This window comes from Somniosus microcephalus, unplaced genomic scaffold (assembly GCF_052327205.1).
Source record: "Somniosus microcephalus isolate GS21.2 unplaced genomic scaffold, FLI_Smic_1.0 unresolved_chr3, whole genome shotgun sequence".
Classification (NCBI taxonomy): Eukaryota; Metazoa; Chordata; class Chondrichthyes; order Squaliformes; family Somniosidae; genus Somniosus; species Somniosus microcephalus.
The window spans coordinates 11,408,556-11,433,629 of NW_028225181.1; the positions used below are offsets into that span (position 1 = coordinate 11,408,556).

Below are 25,074 nucleotides of genomic sequence, written 5' to 3' on the forward strand. Positions count from 1 at the left end.
ACACTACATCCCACTCCCCTCAGACACTACATCCCACTCCCCTCAGACACTACATCCCACTCCCCTCAGTAACTACATCCCACTCCCGTCAGACACTACATCCCACTCCCCTCAGACACTACATCCCACTCCCCTCAGTCACTACATCGCACTCCCCTCAGTCACTAAATCCCACTCCCCTCAGACACTACATCCCACTCCCCTCAGACACGACATCCCACTCCCCTCAGACACTACATCCCAATCCACTCAGACACTACATCCCACTCCCCTGAGGCACTACATCCCACTCCCCTCAGACACTACATCCCAATCCACTCAGACACTACATCCCACTCCCCTCAGACACTACATCCCACTCCCCTCAGACACTACATCCCACACCCCTCAGACACTACATCCCACTCCCCTCAGACGCTACACCCCACTCCCCTCAGATGCTACAGCCCACTCCCCTCAGACACTACATCCCACTCCCCTCAGGCGCTACATCCCACTCCCCTCAGACGCTACATCCCACTCCCCTCAGACGCTACATCCCACTCCCCTCAGGCACTACATCCCAATTCCCTCAGTCGCTACATCCCACTCCCCTCTGACACTACATCCCACTTCCCTCAGACACAACATCCCACTCCCCTCAGTCACTACATCCCACTCCCCTCAGACACTACATCCCGCTCCCCTCAGTCTCCTCCTCCCGCTCCCCTCAGTCTCCTCCTCCCGCTCCCCTCAGTCTCCTCCTCCCGCTCCCCTCAGTCTCCTCCTCCCGCTTCCCTCAGTCTCCTCCTCCCACTCCCCTCAGTCTCCTCCTCCCACTCCCCTCAGTCTCCTCCTCCCACTCCCCTCAGTCTCCTCCTCCCGCTCCCCTCACTCTCCTCCTCACACTCCCCTCACTCTCCTCCTCACACTCCCCTCACTCTCCTCCTCACACTCCCCTCACTCTCCTCCTCCCACTCCCCTCAGTCTCCTCCACCCGCTCCCCTCACTCTCCTCCTCCCACTCCCCTCAGTCTCCTCCTCCCGCTCCCCTCAGTGTCCTCCTCCCGCTCCCCTCATTCTCCTCCTCCCACTCCCCTCAGTCTCCTCCTCCCGCTCCCCTCAGTCTCCTCCTCCCGCTCCCCTCAGTCTCCTCCTCCCGCTCCCCTCAGTCTCCTCCTCCCGCTCCCCTCAGTCTCCTCCTCCCAATCCCCTCAGTCTCCTCCTCCCGCTCCCCTCAGTCTCCTCCTCCCGCTCCCCTAAGTCTCCTCTGCCCACTCCCCTCAGTCTCCTCCTCCCGCTCCCCTCACTCTACGCCTCCCACTCCCCTCAGTCTCCTCCTCCCACTCCCCTCAGTCTCCTCCTCCCACTCCCCTCAGTCTCCTCCTCCCACTCCCCTCACATTCCTCCTCCCACTCCCCTCAGTCTCCTCCTCCCACTCCCCTCGGTCTCCTCCTCCCACTCCACTCACATTCCTCCTCCCACTCCCCTCAGTCTCCTCCTCCCACTCCCCTCACATTCCTCCTCCCACTCCCCTCAGTCTCCTCCTCCCACTCCCCTCACATTCCTCCTCCCACTCCCCTCAGTCTCCTCCTCCCGCTCCCCTCAGTCACTTACAACCCCCTCCCCTCAATTATTGAAACGCAGTTGTCTGAGTCACTTATATTCTCCTCCCCTCTTTTATTGAATCCCACTCCCCTCAGTTACTGAATCCCACTCCCCTCAGTCACATACTTCTCTCTCCCCTCAGTTACTGAATCCCACCCCCCTCAGTTGCTGAATCCAGTCCCTCACAGTTACTGAATCACCCTCACCTCAGTTACTGTATCCCATTCCCCTCAGTCATTCAATCCCCCCCTCAGTTAATGAATCTCACTCCCCTCAGTCACTTACATTGTCCTCCCCTCAGTTACTGAATCCCACTCCCCTCAGACACTACATCCCACTCCCCTCAGTCACTACATCCCACTCCCCTCGGACACTACATCCCACTCCCCTAGGACAGTAGATCCCACTCCCCTCAGACACTACATCCCACTCCCCTCAGACACTACATCCCACTCCCCTCAGACACTACATCCCACTCCCCTCAGACACTACATCCCACTCCCCTCAGACACTACATCCCACTCCCCTCAGTCACTACATCCCACTCCCCTCAGACACTACATCCCACTCCCCTCAGTCACTACATCCCACTCAGCTCAGACACTACATCCCACTCAGCTCAGACACTACATCCCACTCCCCTCAGACACTACATCCCACTCCCTTCAGACACTACATCCCACTCCCCTCAGACACTACATTCCACTCCCCTCAGACACTACATCCCACTCCCCTCAGACACTACATCCCTCTCCCCTCAGACACTACATCCCAATCCCCTCAGACGCTACAGCCCACTCCCCTCAGGCGCTACATCCCACTCCCCTCAGACACTACATCCCAATTCCCTCAGTCACTACATCCCACTCCCCTCAGACGCTACATCGAACACCCCTCAGACACTACATCCCACTCCCCTCAGACACTACATCCCACTCACCTCAGACACTACATCCCACTCCCCTCAGACATTACATCCCACTTCCCCCAGACACAACATCCCACTCCCCTCAGTCACTACATCTCACTCCCCTCAGACACTACACCCCACTCCCCTCAGACGCTACATCCCACTCCCCTCAGACGCTACATCCCACTCCCCTCAGACACTACATCCCACTCCCCTCAGACACTACATCCCACTCCCCTCAGGCGCTACATCCCACTCCCCTAAGACGCTACATCACACTCCCCTCAGACGCTACATCACACTCCCCTCAGACGCTACATCCCACTCCCCTCAGAAACTACATCCCAATTCCCTCAGTCACTACATCCCACTCCCCTCAGACATTACATCCCACTCCCCTCAGACATTACATCCCACTCCCCTCAGACACTACATCCCACTCCCCTCAGACACTACATCCCACTCCCCTCAGACACTTCATCCCACTCCCATCAGACACTACATCCCACTCCCCTCAGATATTACATCCCACTCCCCTCAGACACTACAACCCACTCCCCTCAGACACTACATCCCACTCCCCTCAATCACTACATCCCACTCCCCTCTGACACTACATCCCACTCCCCTCAGGCATTACATCCCACTCCCCTCAGACATTACATCCCACTCCCCTCAGACACTACATCCCACTCCCCTCAGACACTACAGCCCACTCCCCTCAGACACGACATCCCACTCCCCTCAGACACTACATCCCACTCCCCTCAATCACTACATCCCACTCCCCTCTGACACTACATCCCACTCCCCTCAGGCACCACATCCCACTCCCCTCAGACACTACATCCCACTCCCCTCAGACACTACATCCCACTCCCCTCAGACACTACTTCCCACTGCCCTCAGACACCACATCCCACTCCCCTCAGACACCACATCCCACTCCCCTCTGACACTACATCCCACTCCCCTCAGACACTACATCCCACTCCCCTCAGACACTACATCCCACTCCCCTCAGACACTACATCCCACTCCCCTCAGACGCTACATCCCACTCCCCTCAGACACTACATCCCGCTCCCCTCAGACACTACATCCCACTCCCCTCAGACACTACATCCCACTCACCTCAGACACTACATCCCACTCCCCTCAGTCACTACATCCAACTCCCCTCAGACACTACATCCCACTCTCCTCAGACATTACACCCCACTCCCCTCAGACACTACATCCAACTCCCCTCAGACACGACATCCCACTCCCCTCAGACAATATATCCCACTCCCCTCAGACACTACATCCCACTCCCCTCAGACACTACATCCCACTCCCCTCAGACACTACATCCCACTCCCCTCAGACACCACATCCCACTCCCCTCAGACAGTGCGTCCCACTCCCCTCAGACACTACATCCCACTCCCCTCTGAAACTACATCCCAGTTCCCTCAGACACAACATACCACTCCCCTCAGTCACTACATCCCACTCCCCTCAGACACTACACCCCACTCCCCTCAGACGCTACACCCCACTCCCCTCACACGCTACATCCCACTCCCCTCAGACACTATATCCCACTCCCCTCAGACACTACATCCCACTCCCCTGAGGCACTACATCCCACTCCCCTCAGACACTACATCCCAATCCACTCAGACACTACATCCCACTCCCCTCAGACACTACATCCCACTCCCCTCAGACACTACATCCCACTCCGCTCATACACTACATCCCACTCCCCTCAGACACTACATCCCACTCCCCTCAGACACTACATCCCACTCCCCTCAGACGCGACACCCCACTCCCCTCAGATGCTACAGCCCACTCCCCTCAGGCGCTACATCGCACTCCCCTCAGACGCTACATCCCACTCCCCTCAGACGCTACATCCCACTCCCCTCAGACACTACATCCCAATTCCCTCAGTCACTACATCCCACTCCCCTCTGACACTACATCCCACTTCCCTCAGACACAACATCCCACTCCCCTCAGTCACTACATCCCACTCCCCTCAGACACTACATCCCACTCCCCTCAGACGCTACATCCCACACCCCTCAGACACTACATCCCACTCCCCTCAGACGCTACATCCCACTCCCCTCAGACGCTACATCCCACTCCCCTCAGACACTAAATGCCACTCGCCTCGGACACTACATCCCACTCCCCTCAGACACTACATCCCACTCCCCTCAGATGCTACATCCCACTCCCCTCAGACACTGCATCCCACTCCCCTCAGTCACTACATCCCACTCCCTTCAGACATTACATCCCACTCCCCTCAGACACTACATCACACTCCCCTCAGACACGACATCCCACTCCCCTCAGTCACTAAATTCCACTCCCCTCTGACACTACATCCTACTCCCCTCAGACACTACATCCCACTCCACTCAGACGCTACATCCCACTCCCCTCAGACATTACATCCCACTCCCCTCAGACACTACATCCCACTCCCGTCAGACACTACATCCCACGCCCCTCAGACACTACATCCCACTCCCCTCAGACACTAAATCCCACTCCCCTCGGACACTACATCCCACTCCCCTCAGACACTACATCCCACTCCCCTCAGACACTACATCCCACTCCCCTCAGTCACTAAATCCCACTCCCCTCAGACACTACATCCCACTCCCCTGAGACACTACATCCCACTCCCCTCAGACACTACATCCCAATCCACTCAGACACTACATCTCACTCCCCTGAGGCACTACATCCCACTCCCCTCAGACACTACATCCCAATCCACTCAGACACTACATCCCACTCCCCTCAGACACTACATCCCACTCCCCTCAGACACTACATCCCACTCCCCTCAGACACTACATCCCACTCCCCTCAGACACTACATCCCACTCCCCTCAGACACTACATCCCACTCCCCTCAGACGCTACACCCCACTCCCCTCAGATGCTACAGCCCACTCCCCTCAGGCGCTACATCCCACTCCCCTCAGACGCTACATCCCACTCCCCTCAGACGCTACATCCCACTCCCTTCAGACACTACATCCCAATTCCCTCAGTCACTACATCCCACTCCCCTCTGACACTACATCCCACTTCCCTCAGACACAACATCCCACTCCCCTCAGTCACTACATCCCACTCCCGTCAGACACTACATCCCACTCCCCTCAGACGCTACATCCCACTTCCCTCAGACACTACATCCCACTCCCCTCAGACGCTACATCCCACTCCCCTCAGACGCAACATCCCACTCCCCTCAGACACTAAATGCCACACCCCTCGGACACTACATTCCACTCCCCTCGGACACTACATCCCACTCCCCTCACACACTACATCCCACTCCCCTCAGACACTCCATCCCACTCACCTCAGACGCTACATCCCACTCCCCTCAGACACTGCATCCCACTCCCCTCAGTCACTACATCCCACTCCCTTCAGACATTACATCCCACTCCCCTCAGACACTACATCACACTCCCCTCAGACACGACATCCCACTCCCCTCAGTCACTACATCCCACTCCCCTCTGACACTACATCCCACACCCCTCAGACACTACATCCCACTCCCCTCAGACACTACATCCCTCTCCCCTCAGACATTACATCCCACTCCCCTCAGACACTACATCCCACTCCCCTCAGACACTACATGCCATTCCCCTCAGACACTACATCCCACTCCCCTCAGACTCTACATCCCAGTCCCATCAGGCACTACATCCCACTCCCCTCTGACACTACATCCCACACCCCTCAGACACTACATCCCACTCCCCTCAGACACTACATCCCTCTCCCCTCAGACATTACATCCCACTCCCCTCAGACACTACATCCCACTCCCCTCAGACACTACATGCCATTCCCCTCAGACACTACATCCCACTCCCCTCAGACTCTACATCCCAGTCCCATCAGGCACTACATCCCACTGCCCTCAGTCACTGCATCCCACTCCCCTCAGACACTACATCCCACTGCCCTCAGTCACTAAATCCCACTCCCCTCAGACACTACATCCCACTGCCCTCAGACACTACATCCCACTCCCCTCAGACACTACATGCCATTCCCCTCAGACACTTCATCCCACTCCCCTCAGACTCTACATTCCACTCCCCTCAGACACTACATCCCACTCCCCTCAGACTCTACATTCCACTCCCCTCAATCACTACATCCCACTCCACTCAGACACTACATCCCACTCCCCTCAAGCACTACATCCCACTGCCCTCAGTCACTACATCCCACTCCCCTCAGACACTACATCCCACTCCCCTCAGAAGCTACATCCCACTCCCCTCAGACACTACATCCCACTCCCCTCAGTCACTACATCCCACTCCCCTCAGTCACTACATCCCACTCCCCTCAGACATTACATCCCACTCCCCTCAGACACTACATCCCACTCCCCTCAGACGCTACATCCCACTCCCCTCAGACACTACATCCCACTCCCCTCAGACACTACATCCCACTCCCCTCAGACACTACATCCCACTCCCCTCAGACACTACATCCCACTCCCCTCTGACACTACATCCCACTCCCCTCAGACACTACATCCCACTCCCCTCAGACACTACATCCTACTCCCCTCAGACACTACATGCCATTCCCCTCAGACACTACATCCCACTCCCCTCAGACTCTACATCCCAGTCCCATCAGGCACTACATCCCACTGCCCTCAGTCACTAAATCCCACTCCCCTCAGACACTACATCCCACTCCCCTCAGACACTACATCCCACTGCCCTCAGTCACTAAATCCCACTCCCCTCAGACACTACATCCCACTCCCCTCAGACACTACATCCCACTCCCCTCAGACACTACATTCCACTCCCCTCAATCACTACATCCCACTCCCCTCAGACACTACATCCCACTCCCCTCAAGCACTACATCCCACTGCCCTCAGTCACTACATCCCACTCCCCTCAGACACGACGTCCCACTGCCCTCAGTCACTACATCCCACTCCCCTCAGACACTACATCCCACTCCCCTCAGACACTACATCCCAATTCCCTCAGACACTACATCCCACTCCCCTCAGACACTACATCCCACTCCCCTCAGACGCTACAGCCCAATCCCCTCAGGCGTTACATCCCACTCCCCTCAGACGCTACATCCCACTCCCCTCAGACGCTACATCCCACTCCCCTCAGACACTACATCCCACTCCCCTCAGACACTACATCCCACTCCCCTCAGACACTACATCCCACTCACCGCAGACACTACATCCCACTCCCCTCAGACACTACATCCCACTCACTTCAGACACTACATCCCACTCCCCTCCGACACTACATCAAACTCCCCTCAGTCACTTCATCCCACTCTCCTCAGACACTACATCCCACTCCCCTCAGACACTACATCCCACTCCCCTCAGACACTACATCCCACTCCCCTCAGACACTGCATCCCACTCCCCTCAGACACTACATCCCACTCCCTTCAGTCACTGCATCCCACTCCCTTCAGACACTACATCCCACTCCCCTCAGACACTACGTCCCACTCCCGTCAGACAATACATCCAACTGCCCTCAGACACTACATCCCACTCCCCTCAGACACTGCATCCCACTCCCCTCAGACACTACATCCCACTCCCTTCAGTCACTGCATCCCACTCCCTTCAGACACTACATCCCACTCCCCTCAGACACTACGTCCCACTCCCGTCAGACAATACATCCAACTGCCCTCAGACACTACATCCCACTCTCCTCAGACACTACACCCCACTCCCCTCAGACACGACATCCCACTCCCCTCAGACACTAAATCCCACTCCCCTCAGATGCTACATCCCACTCCCCTCAGACACTACCTCCCACTCCCCTCCGTCACTACATCCCACTCCCCTCAGACACTACATCCCACTCCCCTCAGACACTAAATCCCACTCCCCTCAGACACTGCATCCCACTCTCCTCGGAAACTACATCCCACTCCCCTCAGACACTACATCCCACTCCCCTCAGACGCTACATCCCACTCCCCTCAGACACTACATCCCACTTTCCTCAGTCACTACATCCCACTCCCCTCAGTCACTACATCCCACTCCCCTCAGACACTACATCCCACTCCCCTCAGACACTACATCCCACTCCCCTCAGACGCTACATCCCACTCCCCTCAGACACTACATCCCACTCCACTCAGACACTACATCCCACTCCCCTCAGACACTACATCCCACTCCCCTCAGACACTACATCCCACTCCCCTCAGACACTACATCCCACTCCCCTCAGACACTACATCCCACTCCCCTCAGACACTACATCCCACTCCCCTCAGACACTACATCCCACTCCCCTCAGACACTACATCCCACTCCCCTCAGACTCTACATTCCATTCCCCTCAAGCACAACATCCCACTCCCCTCAGACACTACATCCCATTCCCCTCAGACACTACATCCCACTCCCCTCAGACACTGCATCCCACTCCCCTCAGACACTACATTCCACTCCCCTCAGACACTACATCCCACTCCCCTCAGACACTACACCCCACTCCCCTCAGACACTACATCCCACTCCCCTCAGTTACTACATCCCACACCCCTCAGACACTACATCCCACTCCCCTCAGACACTACATCCCACTCCCCCCAGACACTGCATCCCACTCCCCTCAGACACTACATCCCACTCCCCTCAGGCACTACATCCCACTCCCCTCAGACACTACATCCCACTCCCCTCAGACACTACATCCCACTCCCCTCAGACACTACATCCCACTCCCCTCAGAAACTACATCCCACTCCCCTCAGGAACTACATCCCACTCCCCTCAGACACTACATCCCACTCCCCTCAGACATTACATCCCACTCCCCTCAGACACTACATCCTACTCCCCTCAGACTCTACATCCCACTCCCCTAAGACACTACATCCCGCTCCCCTCAGACACTACATCCCACTCCCCTCAGACACGACATCCCACTCCCCTCAGACACTACATCCCACTCCCCTCAGACACTACATCCCACTCCCCTCAGACACTACATCCCACTCCCCTCAGTCACTACATCCCACTCTCCTCAGACACTACATCCCACTCCCCTCAGACACTACATCCCACTCCCCTCAGATATTACATCCCACTCCCTCAGACACTACATCCCACTCCACTCAGACACTACATCCCACTCCCCTCAGATACTACATCCCACTCCCCTCAGACACTACATCCCACTCCCCTCAGACACTACATCCCACTCCCCTCAGACACTACACCCCACTCCCCTCATTCACTACATCACTACATCCCACTCCCCTCAGACACTACATCCCACTCCCCTCAGTCACTACATCTCACTCCCCTCAGACACTACATTCCACTCCCCTCAGACACTACATCCAACTCCCCTCAGACACTACATCCCACTCCCCTCCGACACTACACCCCACTCCCCTCAAACACTACATCCCACACCCCTCAGACATTACATCCCACTCCCCTCAGACACTAAATCCCACTCGCCTCAGACACTACATCCCACTCCCCTCAGACACTAAATCCCACTCCCCTCAGACACTACATCCCACTCCCCTCAGACACTACATCCCACTTCCCTCAGACAATACATCCCACTCCCCTTAGACACTACATCCCACACCCCTCAGACACTACATCCCACTCCCCTCAGACACTACATCCCACTCCGCTCAGACACTACATCCAACTCCCCTCAGACACTACATCCCACTCCCCTCAGACACTCCATCCCACTCCCCTCAGACACTACATCCCACTCCCCTCAGACACTACATCCCACTCCCCTCAGGAACTACATCCCACTCCCCTCAGACACTACATCCCACTCCCCTCAGACACTACATCCCACTCCCCTCAGACACTACATCCCACTCCCCTCAGACACTACACCCCACTCCCCTCAGACACTACATCCCACTCCCCTCAGACACTACATCCCACTCCCCTCAGACACTACATCCCACTCCCCTCAGACACTACATCCCACTCCCCTCAGACACTACATCCCACTCCCCTCAGACACTCCATCACACTCCCCTCAGACACGACATCCCACTGCCCTCACGCACTACATCCCACTCCCCTCAGACACTACATCCCACTCCCCTCAGACACTACATCCCACTCCCCTCAGACACTACATCCCACTCCCCTCAGACACTACATCCCACTCCCCTCAGACACTACATCCCACTCCCCTCAGACACTACATCCCACTCCCCTCAGGCACTACATCCCACTCCCCTCAGACACTGCATCCCACTCCCTTCAGACACTACATCCCATTACACCCTGGCACTACATCCCATTACACTCTGACACTACATCCCATTACACTCTGACACTACATCCCATTACACTCTGACACTACATCCCATTACACTCTGACACTACATCCCATTACACTTTGACGCTACATCCCATTACACACTGACACTACATCCCATTACACTCTGACACTACATCCCATTACACTCTGACACTACATCCCATTACACTCTGACACTACATCCCATTACATTCTGACACTACAACCCATTACACTCTGACACTACATCGCATTACACTCTGACACTACATCCCATTACACTCTGACACTACATCCCATTACACTCTGACACTACATCCCATTACACTCTGACACTACATCCCATTACACTCTGATACTACATCCCATTTCACTCTGACACTACATCCCATTACACTCTGACACTACATCCCATTACACTCTGATACTACATCCCATTACACTCTGATACTACATCCCATTACACTCTGACACTACATCCCATTACACTCTGACACTACATCCCATTACATTCTGACACTACAACCCATTACACTCTGACACTACATCGCATTACACTCTGACACTACATCCCATTACGCTCTGACACTACATCGCATTACACTCTGACACTACATCCCATTACACTCTGACACTACATCCCATTACACTCTGATACTACATCCCATTTCACTCTGACACTACATCCCATTACACTCTGACACTACATCCCATTACACTCTGACACTACATCCCATTTCACTCTGACACTACATCCAATTACACTCTGACACTACATCCCATTACACTCTGATACTACATCCCATTTCACTCTGACACTACATCCCATTACACTCTGACACTACATCCCATTACACTCTGACATTACATCCCATTACACTCTGATACTACATCCCATTACACTCTGACACTACATCCCATTACACTCTGACACTACATACCACTACACTCTGACACTACATACCATTACACTCTGACACTACATCCCATTACACTCTGATACTACATCCCATTACACTCTGACACTACATCCCATTACACTCTGATACTACATCCCATTACACTCTGATACTACATCCCATTACACTCTCACACTACATCCCATTACACTCTGACACTACATACCATTACACTCTGACACTACATCCCATTACACTCTGATACTACATCCCATTACACTCTGACACTACATCCCATTACACTCTGATACTACATCCCATTACACTCTGACACTACATCCCATTACACTCTCACACTACATCCCATTACGCTCTGACACTACATCCCATTACACTCTGACACTACATCTCATTACACTCTGATACTACATCCCATTACACTCTCACACTACATCCCATTACGCTCTGACACTACATCCCATTACACTCTGACACTACATCTCATTACACTCTGATACTACATCCCATTACACTCTCACACTACATCCCATTACACTCTGACACTACATACCATTACACTCTCACACTACATCCCATTACACTCTGACACTACATCCCATTACACTCTGACACTACATCCCATTACACTCTGACACTACATACCATTACACTCTGACACTACATCCCATTATGACACTACATCCCATTACACTCTGACACTACATCCCATTACACTCTGACACTACATCCCATTACACTCTGACACTACATCCCATTACACTCTGAAACTACATCCCATTACACTCTGACACTACATCCCATTACACTCTGATACTACATCCCATTACACTCTGATACTACATCCCATTACACTGACACTACATCCCATTACACCCTGGCACTACATCCCATTACACTCTGATACTACATCCCATTACACTCTGACACTACATCCCATTACACTCTGACACTACATCCCATTACACTCTGACACTACATCCCATTACACTCTGACACTACATCCCATTACACTCTGATACTACATCCCATTACACTGACACTACATCCCATTACACCCTGGCACTACATCCCATTACACTCTGATACTACATCCCATTACACTCTGACACTACATCCCATTACACTCTGAAGCTACATCCCATTACACTCTGACACTACATCCCATTACACTCTGACACTACATCCCATTACACTCTGACACTACATCCCATTACACTCTGACACTACATCCCATTACACTCTGAAGCTACATCCCATTACACTCTGACACTACATCCCATTACACTCTGAAGCTACATCCCATTACACTCTGACACTACATCCCATTACACCCTGGCACTACATCCCATTACACTCTGACACTACATCCCATTACACTCTGATACTACATCCCATTACACTGACACTACATCCCATTACACCCTGGCACTACATCCCATTACACTCTGATACTACATCCCATTACACTCTGACACTACATCCCATTACACTCTGAAGCTACATCCCATTACACTCTGACACTACATCCCATTACACTCTGAAGCTACATCCCATTACACTCTGACACTACATCCCATTACACTCTGACACTACATCCCATTACACTCTGACGCTACATCCCATTACACTCTGAAGCTACATCCCATTACACTCTGACACTACATCCCATTACACTCTGAAGCTACATCCCATTACACTCTGACACTACATCCCATTACACTCTGAAGCTACATCCCATTACACTCTGACACTACATCCCATTACACTCTGACACTACATCCCATTACACTCTGAAACTACATCCCATTACACTCTGACACTACATCCCATTACACTCTGAAACTACATCCCATTACACTCTGAAACTACATCCCATTACACTCTGAAGCTACATCCCATTACACTCTGACACTACATCCCATTACACTCTGACACTACATCCCATTACACTCTGACACTACATCCCATTACACCCTAGCACTACATCCCATTACACTCTGACACTACATCCCATTACACTCTCACACTACATCCCATTACGCTCTGACACTACATCCCACTCCCCTCAGACACGACATCCCAGTTCAATCAGACACTACATCCCATTCCTGTCAGACACTACATCACACTGCCCTCAGTCACTACATCCCATTCCTATCATTCACTAAATCCCACTGCCCTCAGTCACTACATCGCAATTCGATCAGTCACTGCAACCAAATCCCCTCAGTCTCATCATCATACACACATTAGTCTCCACGTCCCACTCCCCTCAGAAAGAGACTGCTTCAATCTGAGGGAAAGAGGATTTCAGCAGTTGCATTGGCTGCTTAGAATTGGCCCCACAAGGCAGAGACCTGAGGCGGCAGACCCTACTGGAATAGTGGACGAATGCTCAGTGGACTCTCACATTGTTTGTTCCTCGGGTTCCTGAGGTGGGGATGTCTCTGGATCTGTAATAAAGGTAGTTACACATGGGAGATGGCAGAGTGGAGATCGCCAGTGCAGGGCATCAGGCTGGTACTGGACTCTGGAGATTGTCAGACACCAATCTTTATATAAACCAAAATCATCCACTTCCGCTCCCCTCAGTCACTGCAGCCCACTCCCCTCAGTCACTGCATCACACTCCCCTCAGTCACTGCATCACACTCCCCTCAGTTACTGCATCCCACTCCCCTCAGACACTACACCCCACTCCCCTCAGACACTACATCCCACTCCCCCCAGACACTACATCACACTCCCCTCAGACACTACATCCCACTCCCCTCAGACACTACACCCCACTCCCCTCAGACACTACATCGCACTCCCCTCAGACACTACATCCCACTCCCCTCAGACACTACATCCCACTCCCCTCAGACACTACATCCCACTCCCCTCAGACACTACATCCCACTCCCCTCAGACACTACATCCCACTCCTCTCAGACACTTCATCCCACTCCTCTCAGACACTACATCCCACTCCCCTCAGACACTACATCCCACTCCCCTCAGACACGACATCCCACTCCCCTCAGACACTACATCCCACTCCCCTCAGACACTACATCCCACGCCCCTCAAACACTACATCCCACTCCCATCAGAGACTACATCCCACTCCCCTCAGACACTACATTCCACTCCCTTCAGACACTACGTCCCACTCCCCTCAGACACTACATCCCACTCCCCTCAGACACTACATCTCACTCCCCTCAGACACTACACCCCACTCCCCTCAGACACTACACCCCACTCCCCTCAGACACTACATCCCATTCTACTGACAGTACATCCCATTACACTCTGACACTACATCCCATTACACTCTGACACTACATCCCATTACACTCTGACAATACATCCCATTACACTCTGACACTGCGTCCCATTACACTCTGAAACTACAGCCCATTACACTCTGACACTACAGCCCATTACACTCTGAAACTACATCCCATTACACTCTGACACTACATCCCATTACACTCTGACACTACCACCCATTACACTCTGACACTACATCCCATTACACTCTGACATTACATCCCATTACACTCTGACAGTACATCCCATTCCCCTCAGATACTACATCCCAGTTCAATCAGACACTACATCCCATTCCTATTAGAAACTACATCACACTGCCCTCAGTCACTACATCCCATTTCTATCAGTTACTAAATCCCACTGCCCTCAGTCACTACATCGCAATTCGATCAGTCACTGCAACCAAATCCTCTCAGTCTCATCATCATACACACATTAGTCTCCACGTCCCACTCCCCTCAGAAAGAGACTGCTTCAATCTGAGGGAAAGAGGATTTCAGCAGTTGCATTGGCTGCTTAGAATTGGCCCCACAAGGCAGAGACCTGAGGCGGCAGACCCTACTGGAATAGTGGACGAATGCTCAGTGGACTCTCACATTGTTTGTTCCTCCGGTTCCTGAGGTGGGGATGTCTCTGGATCTGTAATAAATGTAGTTACACATGGGATATGGCAGAGTGGAGATCGCCAGTGCAGGTCATCAGGCTGGTACTGGAGTCTGGAGATTGTCAGACACCAATCTTTATATAAACCAAAATCATCCACTTCCGCTCCCCTCAGTCAGTGCAGCCCACCCGCCTCAGTCACTGCATCACACTCCCCTCAGTCACAGCATCACACTCCCCTCAGTCACTGCAGCCCACTCCCCTCAGTTAATGCATCCCACTCCCCTCAGACACTACATCCCACTCCCCTCAGACACTACATCCCACTCCCCTCAGACACAACATCCCACTCCCCTCAGACACTACATCCCACTCCCCTCAGACACCACATCCCACTCCCCTCAGACACTACATCCCACTCCCCTCAGACACTACATCCCACTCCCCTCAGACACTACATCCCACTCCCCTCAGACACTACATCCCACTCCCCTCAGATACTACATCCCACTCCCCTCAGACACTACACCCCACTCCCCTCAGACACTACATCCCACTCCCCTCAGACACTACATCCCACTCCCCTCAGACACTACATCCCACTCCCCTCAGACACTACATCCCACTCCCCTCAGACACTACATCCCACTCCCCTCAGACACTACATCGCACTCCCCTCAGACACTACATCCCACTCCCCTCAGACACTACATCCCACTCCCCTCAGACACTACATCCCACTACCCTCAGACACTACATCCCACTCCCCTCAGACACTACATCCCACTCCCCTCAGATACTACATCCCACTCCCCTCAAACACTACATCCCACTCCCATCAGAGGCTACATCCCACTCCCCTCAGACACTACATCCCACTCCCCTCAGACACTACATCCCACTCCCCTCAGACACTACACCCCACTCCCCTCAGACACTACACCCCACTCCCCTCAGACACTACATCCCATTCTACTGACACTACATCCCATTACACTCTGACACTACATCCTATTACACTCTGACACTACATCCTATTACACTCTGACACTACATCCCATTACACTCTGACACTACATCCCGTTACACTCTGACACTACATCCCATTACACTCTGACACTCCCACCCATTACACTCTGACACTACATCCCATTACACTCTGACACTACATCCCATTACACTCTGACACTACATCCCATTACACTCTGACACTACATCCCATTACACTCTGACACTACATCCCATTACACTCTGAAACTACATCCCATTACACTCTGACATTACATCCCATTACACTCTGACACTACATCCCATTACACACTGACACTACATCCCATTACACCCTGACGCTACATCCCATTACACACTGACACTACATCCCACTCCCCTCAGTCACTGCAGCCCACTCCCCTCAGTCACTGCATCCCACTCCCCTCAGTCACTGCAATCCACCCCCCTCAGTCACTACATCCCACTCTCCTCACTCACTGCAGCCTCCACACCTTAGTCACTGCAGCCCACTCCTATCAATCACTGCCACCCACTCCCCTCTGTCACCGCAGCCCACTTTACTCTGTCACTACAGCCCACTCCCCTCTGTCACTACACCTATTCCCCGGAGTCAATTCATCCCACTCCCCTCACACTTCTCCTCACCCTCTCTTCGGTCCTTGCATCCCATTGTTCTTGGTCTCCTTATACCCATTCAACAGTCAGTAAATCCCGCACCTCTCACGAAGATACTGGTTAAATCTGAGGACAGATTATTTCAGCAGTTACACTGGGTGAACAGGCTGCTTAAAATGGACCCCACAAAACAGAGACCTGAGTCTGCAGACCCCGCTGGAATAGTGGATATACTGTTAGCTGATTCACGAGTCGATTGTTCCTCGGGTTCCTGATTTGGGACAGTCTTGGGATTTGCAATAAAGGAAGAGAGACATGGGAGAGTGCAGAGTGGAGAACACCAGAATAGGTCATTAGGCTGGTACTAGAGTCCAGAGAATGTCCAACAACAGTCTTTATAAATTCCATAATCATCCAACCCCATTCCCCGTGACCTGAAAAGCCTGAAGAGGGAGCGTGCGGTGCCCAGCGCTACAATGGGCGTCTATCGTGATCAGTGGGCACCGCAGGGAACAGAGTGTCCGATAGACACGGAGAACAGCGTCTGATTCGGCTCCCTATAGCTTTGGTGAAAAGTACACTTTGTGTTCCAGTTCCTTTGTGCGTTGTGTCCCTTACATCAAGGCGTGTAACTTTCTTATTTCTGTTGATGACAAGGGATATCCTAGAGTCACACTCCTGGATTATTTCAAATCGGACATGATTATTCGCAACACCAAAAGCTCTGATTGGTCCCCTTGGAGGACAAGTCCTGATTGCTCATTGGTCCCCTTGGAGGACAAGACTCACCAGCAGTGTCTCTGGAATGTGTAATTAGATCCTCCCTGTCGAGTTACGTTGCAAATTGTAATTCGAGCCATTCTAACTGCCTACTCCAGGCTGAACAGAGCTCACTTGGAACAGGCCGGGCTCACCCAAGCGGGTTAAGACCTTCTCCAACCCGCAAACATGTTCCTTACCTCCTTGTCACCCTCGCCCAACTTCCTGACATCCTCCCGCTCACTGCCCAAGTGCCTGACCTACTCCCCCGCCCAATTTCCTGACATTCTCACCCCAGCCAAAGCTCCTGACCTATCCCCCCACCTCAACGACCGTGATCTCCTCCACCTGACAAAGTTCCTGACCTTCATTGGTCTCATCCCCCAACTCCCACTAAGTTCCTGTGCTTTTCTCCCGTCTCCCGAGTTCCTGAACATCTCCCCCTGCCCAAGTTCCTAACCTTCCCTCCCACCAGCCCCTCCCAAATTTGTGAACTTCTCTGCCCCCCCACAGAGTTCCTTACCTTTGGCCCCCCACCGATTTCCTGAACTTTGCCCACACGGGGTTCCTGACATTCTCTCCAGCCCGAGTTCCTGAACTTTTCCCCCCCGCCCCTCCATGAGTTCTTGGCCTTTCCCGAGAATTCCTGACATTTTCTCCCTGAATTCCTGACCTTTGCGCCACGAATTCCTGAACTTTGCCCCCCTTAGTTCCTGACCTTTGCCCCCCCGAGTTCTAGGCCTTTGCCATTCTAGTTCCTAAACTTTGCCACCTCGATTTCCTGACCTTTGCACCCCCGAATTCCTGACCTTTCCCCACCCGAGTTCGTGACCTTTGCAGCCACGAGTTACTGAACTTTCCACCCGCCGAATTCCTGCCCTTTGCCCTCTCCGAGTACCTGAACTTTGCACCCCTGAATTCCTGACATTTGCCTCCAGAGTTCCTGACATTCTCCCCCCACCCTCTAGTTCCTGACCTTTGCCCTCCCCCATGTACCTGTGCAATAAGCCAAGCGACACCCGGGTGTCGGCTTCAACTCATAAACGATGTAACCGGTGCAGTTTCTGATCTTTATCTCCCGGGTCCAGTAACAGAGATTTCCATCCCAGGTAAAACAAACTGTCCTCTCCACTTCTCCCTGCCCCACGGTGGGATGAGAACCTGAAACGAGGTTTGTAAATATTGAAGAATGTAACCGAGGTGAACAGTGCTGGACAGTGAATGTAAATCTGAGATTATAAAGCCTGAAATTACCATTTAACCAGCCTGGGGAGCTTGTGGAGCAGTGACAGTTTGGAACCTCAGTCCCGGGAATCTGCCATCCACCAGAACTGGAACAACAATCACAGAGTCAGCCCCTGAACTGATGGCTCTTATTAACTGACACAAAGACTGGGAACTGGCTGATTGGGAAAGGTCACACCGTGTTTCTGCTCTTCAAGTTAGAGACCGGGGTTAAATAGCTGGTTAGGGTTAAAGCAGGAGCTTGGAGATCAGTAACTGTTAGTACTATGTTAAATTAGTAACTGTTAATAATAATAATATGTTAAATTAGTAACAGTTAATACTCCATTAAATTAGTTACTTTTATTACTGTATTAAATTAGTAACTGTTAAAACTATATTATATTAGCAACAATTAATACTATATTAAATTAATAACAGTTGATACTACATTAAATTAGTAACAGTTAATTCTATATTAAATTAGTAACTTTTTACAACATTATATTAATAACCTGAATTAAGTACTCATTATTCTTAATTTTCTGTAAATTAGTTAATAGTTGAATAAACAGTGGCATGGCAGGGCAGCTCAATCCCGCGGAATGCGCATCCTGTCCCATGTGGTTAATCCAGGGTGCTTCCCAAAATCAAATCAAAATCAAATCAAATCAACTTTTATTGTCATTGTTAGTGCACAAGTGCAGTACAACGAAATGTAGGCTTGCGGCTCCCGAGAGTGTACATTTAGATTAAGACATTTAAACATTCAACATACATTTGTCTTGTAATACATTAACATAAACATAACCATAATAAAGTGCATTGGCAGATGTGCAGGCTTTAGAGTTTATTTGTGGAGTTCAGTAGGATGACAGCCCTGGGAAAGAAGCTGTTCCTAAATCTGGTCGTACGGGTGCGAATGCATCTGTATCGTCTCCCAGATGGCAGGAGGGCGAACAGACTGTGGCTGGGGTGGGTAGGGTCTTTGATGATGGACCGTGACCTCCGTAAACAGCGTTTCTGGTATATGTGCTCTATGGTCGGTAGCCGGGTGCCGGTAATGCATTGGGCAGTTTTGACTACCTGCTGCAGGGCTTTCCGGTCATAGTAGCTACAGCTGCCATACCATACTGTGATACAGTTTGTCAGGATGCTCTCTATTGTGCAGCGGTAAAAGTTAGAGAGGATCAGGGGTGACAGGTTACATCCCTTCAGCCTCCTTAGGAAATATAGGCGCTGCTGGGCCGCCTTCACCAGAGAGGAGGTATTGAGGGACCAGGAGAGGTCTTCCGTGATGTGGACTCCAAGGAACTTAAAGCTGTGCACCCTTTCCACCAGAGCCCCATTGATGAGGATGGGGGTGTGACTTCCGCCTTTAGACTTCCTGAAGTCCACAATGATTTCTTTGGTTTTCTTGATGTTAAGGGCCAGGTTGTTATCGGCGCACCACTTCACGAGATGCTGGACCTCCTCCCTGTAGGCTGATTCATCGTTGTTGGTGATCTGGCCGACTACCGTGGTATCATCCGCAAACTTGATGATGGTGTTGGAACCATGAACAGCCACACAGTCGTGGGTGAAGAGGGAGTGGAGGAGGGGGCTCAGCACACATCCTTGTGGGGCCCCCGTGTTCAGGGTCGGGGGGGGAGGTGTGGTTACCTAATTTGACAGACTGGGGTCTGTTTGTTAGGAAGTCCAGGGTCCAGTTGCAGAGGGAAGTGTTCAGGCCAAGAGTTTGGAGTTTGGTGGCCAGCTTGTTGGGGATGATAGTGTTGAATGCTGAGCTGTAGTCTATGAACAGCATTCTGATGTAGGTCTCCTTACCATCTAAGTGATTCAGTGCCGAGTGTAGAGCAGTTGTGATTGCATCCTCCGTTGAACTGTTTGCACGATAGGCAAACTGGTGTTGGTCAAGAGAGGCGGGAACACTGGCTTTGATGTGAGCCAGGACCAGTCTCTCGAAACTCTTCATTATGATGGGTGTGAGTGCGACAGGTCGATAGTCGTTCAGGCACGTCACAGCCGTTTGTTTTGGCACAGGAATAATGGTAGCGGTCTTGAAGCATGTAGGGACTACTGCCTGGGCCAATGACAGATTGAAGATGGCGGTGAAGACATCAGCCAGCTGATCACATTCCTTGAGTACCCGTCCATGGATGCTATCCAGTCCAGCAGCCTTTCGTGTGTTCACTCCGCGTAGAACACCCCTTATGTCAGAGGTCACAATGTGTGCAGGTTGTGACATCAGCTGGAGGAGCTCGCACTCCAGGTTTCGGAGCTTAAGCAGCTGCTGGCGTCAATGTGGTGCAGCTGCGAGGCTGAGAGCTACGTGGATAGCACGTTTCAGGAGGTGGTCATCCCGCAGCTAATGAGTGCACCGGCAGAGAGGGATTGGGTGAATGCCAGACAGAAGAGGAGGATGGTTCCACTGGGGAGTACAGCAGGAGCCAATTCCATGGCACCATGGGCGTCTCAGCTGTACAGTGGGGGGGGGGCGGGGTGTGGGGTGGGAGGGAAGAGGAAGATAGTGAAAGCAATAGTTGCCGGCGATTCATGTTAGGCGAGCAGAAAGGCGTTTTTGCGGTTGCAGATGTGATTCCAGGATGGTATGTTACCTCCCTGGTGCCAGGGTTAAGGGTATCACCGAGTGGCTGCAGAACATTCTGAGGGGGGAGGTTGAACAGCCAGAGGTCATGCTTCATATTGGTATGGACAACATAGGTAGGAAGAGGAATGAGGTCCTGCAGGCAGATTTTAGGCAGTTAGGAATGAGGTTATAAAGCAGGATCTCAAATGTAATAATCTATGGATAACTCCCGGTGCCACGCGTGATTATAGAAATAGAAGGATAGAGCAGATGAATGCGTTGCTGGTGAGATGGTGCAGGAGGGACGGCTTCAGATTCCTGGGGCATTGAGTCCTTTTCTGGGGAATATGGGACCTGTACAGGCCGGACGGGTTGCACCTCAACAGAGCCGGTACCAATATCCTCGCGGGGAGGTTTGCTAGTGCTGTTTTGGAGGGTTGAAAATAATTTGTCAGGGGGATGGAAAACAGGATGTTACATTAGAATGGAGAAACACAAAGGTGTGTGAGAGACGGATAACATTAAATTAATAAACAGTAAGATATCAGGTGGGGTCAGAATAAGAGAGAACACAGGATGGTCTAACACAGGTTTACAATGTATGTATGTGAACGCACAAAGCATAGTAAACAATGTTGGTGAGCTGCAGGCGCAAATAGCCACATGGGAATAAGATATTGTGGCAATAACGGAGACCTGGCTCAAACAAGGGCAGGATTGCGTAATATATATTCCTGGATATAAGATGATCAGGAAAGATAGGGAAGGAAAGATAGGAGGTGGTGAAGGAGAATGTTACAGTGCTGGAGAGAGAGGATGTCCTGGTGGGGTCAAGGACAGAATCTACATGGCTAGAGTTAAGAAATAATAGAGGGTCCATTACACTACTAGGTGTATTCTGTAGACCACCAACTATTGGTAAAAATATGGAGGAGCCAATTTTGCAGAGTAATTATAGTGAGATGCAAGAAATATAGAGTAGTAATTTTGGAGGATTTCAGCTATCCTAATATAGAATGGGATAGTAAAGGGCAGAGATAGAGAAGAATTTCTGAAATTTGTTCAGGAGAACTTTCTTAATCAGTATGTTTCCCATCCAACGAGGAAGGAGACATTGTTGGATCTAGTTCTGGGGAATGAGGTAGGTCAAGTGGAGCAAGTGTCGATACGTGAATATTTAGCAAACAGTGATCATTTTATCATAAGATTTAGATTAGATATGGAAAATGATAGGGAACAATCTAGTTTTAAATCAGTTAATTGGAGGAAGCCCTATTTCAGTGGGATGAGAACGGATCTGGCCCAGGTAAACTGCATTCAAAGATTAGCATACAAAACTGTAATTGAACAATGGGCTGGCTTTAAAGAGTAAATAGTTCGAGTACAGTCGAGGTACATTCCCACTAGGGGGAAAGGTAGGGCAACTAACATCAGCTCTCCCTGAATGACGAAAGAGAAAGAGAGTAAGATGAAGCAGAAACAGAGCGCATATGACTGATGTGAGTTCTAGCATAATTCTGAGAATCAGACTAAATATAAAAAGTTCAGAGGAGAAGTGAAGAACAAAATAAGAGGGGAAACGAGAGGGTATGAGAATAGAATGTCAGTTAACAAAAAAGGTAATCCTAAAGTCTACTATGGGCATATAAATAGTTAAACGGTAGTAAGAGAAGGGGTGAGGCGAATTGGGGACCAAAAAGGAGAACTTCGCATGGAGGAAGAGGACATGGCTAAGGTGCTAAATGAGTACTTTGCATCTGTCTTCACCAAGGAAGAAGATGCTGCGATAGACGTAGTGAAGGAGGAGGTAGAGGAGATACTGGATGGGTTAAAATTGATAAAGAGGAGGTACTAGATTGGCTGGCTGTGCTTAATATAGATAAATCACCAGGACCAGATGGGATGCATGCTAGGACGCTGCGGGAAGCGAAGGGGGAAATCACGGAGGTACAGGCCATAATCTTCCAATGCTCATTAGAGACGGGGATAATGACAGAGGGCTGGAGAATTACAAATGTTACAACTTTGTTCAAAAAGGGTGAAAAGATAAACTCAGCAACTACAGGCTAGTCAGTTTATACTCGTACGATAGCAAAATACTGCAGATGCTGAAAATCCGAAATAACAACAAAAAATGCTGGAAAAACTCAGCAGGCCAGGCAACATCCGTGGAGAAAAATTAGAGTTGACGTTTCGGGTCGAAACCCTTTTTCAAAACTGGAAAGGAAATAAAATAGATCGAAGGCAGGGCTGCAATAGAACAAAAGAAGTAACAGAGACATTAAGAGGTAATCAAAACCAGACAAGATGGTAATAGGACAAGTGGAGACAAGAGACGGCGAGGATTAGGTGTGAAGTGTACTGGCAGGATGAGACACAGCTGCCATGTGGGAGAGAGAAAAAAAGGAGAGGGGGGGGAAAGGGAAGACCCAAAACAAAGGGGTAGAAAAAAATATAATTAAAAATGTAATAGGGCCCTTGTTTTGGGTCTTCCCTTTCCACCCGCCTTTCCTTTTTTTTCTCTCTCCCACATGGCAGCTGTGTCTCATCCTGCCAGTACACTTCACACCTAATCCTAGCCGGCTTTTGTCTCCACTTGTCCTATTACCATCTCGTCTGGTTTTGAATACCTCTTAATGTCTCTGTTACTTCATTTGTTCTATCGCAGCCCTGCCTTCATTCTATTTTATTTCCTTTCCAGTTTTGAAAAAGGGTTTCGACCCGAAACGTCGATTCTAATTTCTCTCCATGGATGTTGCCTGGCCTGCTGAGTTTTTCCAGCATTTTCTGTTGTTATTTCAGTTTATACTCGTTATTGGAGAAGCTTGTAGAAACAATAATCAGGGCCAAAATTAACAGTGACTTGAACAAGTGTGGATTAATTAAGGAAAGCCAACACGGATGTGTTAAAGATCAATCGTGTTTAACTAACTTGATCAAATTTATAATGGGGTAACACAGAGGGTTGATGAGGGCCATGCGGTTGATGTGGTGTAAATGGATTTCCAAAAGACATTCAACAACGTGCCACATAATAGTCTTGCCAGCAAAGTTGAAGCCCATGGAATAAAAGGGACAGTGGGAGCATGGATATGAAATTGGCTCAGTGACAGGAAACAGAGAGTAGTGGTGAACAGTTGTTTGTCGGACT

General features: G+C 51.1%; 1 pseudogene across 1 annotated transcript in view; it reads right to left on the reverse strand.

Annotated features, from left to right (window-relative positions):
- The window catches only part of LOC147091197 (uncharacterized), a 58,577-nt pseudogene that overhangs the window by 20,964 nt on the left and 12,539 nt on the right, over positions 1 to 25,074 (reverse strand). The window contains exons 3-6 of the transcript XR_015075179.1: positions 19,364 to 19,440; positions 19,106 to 19,270; positions 15,665 to 15,760; positions 14,155 to 14,250 (exon numbers count right to left, since the gene is read on the reverse strand). The product of XR_015075179.1 is annotated as an uncharacterized LOC147091197 (transcript). The remainder of the gene's footprint in view (positions 1 to 14,154; positions 14,251 to 15,664; positions 15,761 to 19,105; positions 19,271 to 19,363; positions 19,441 to 25,074) is intronic.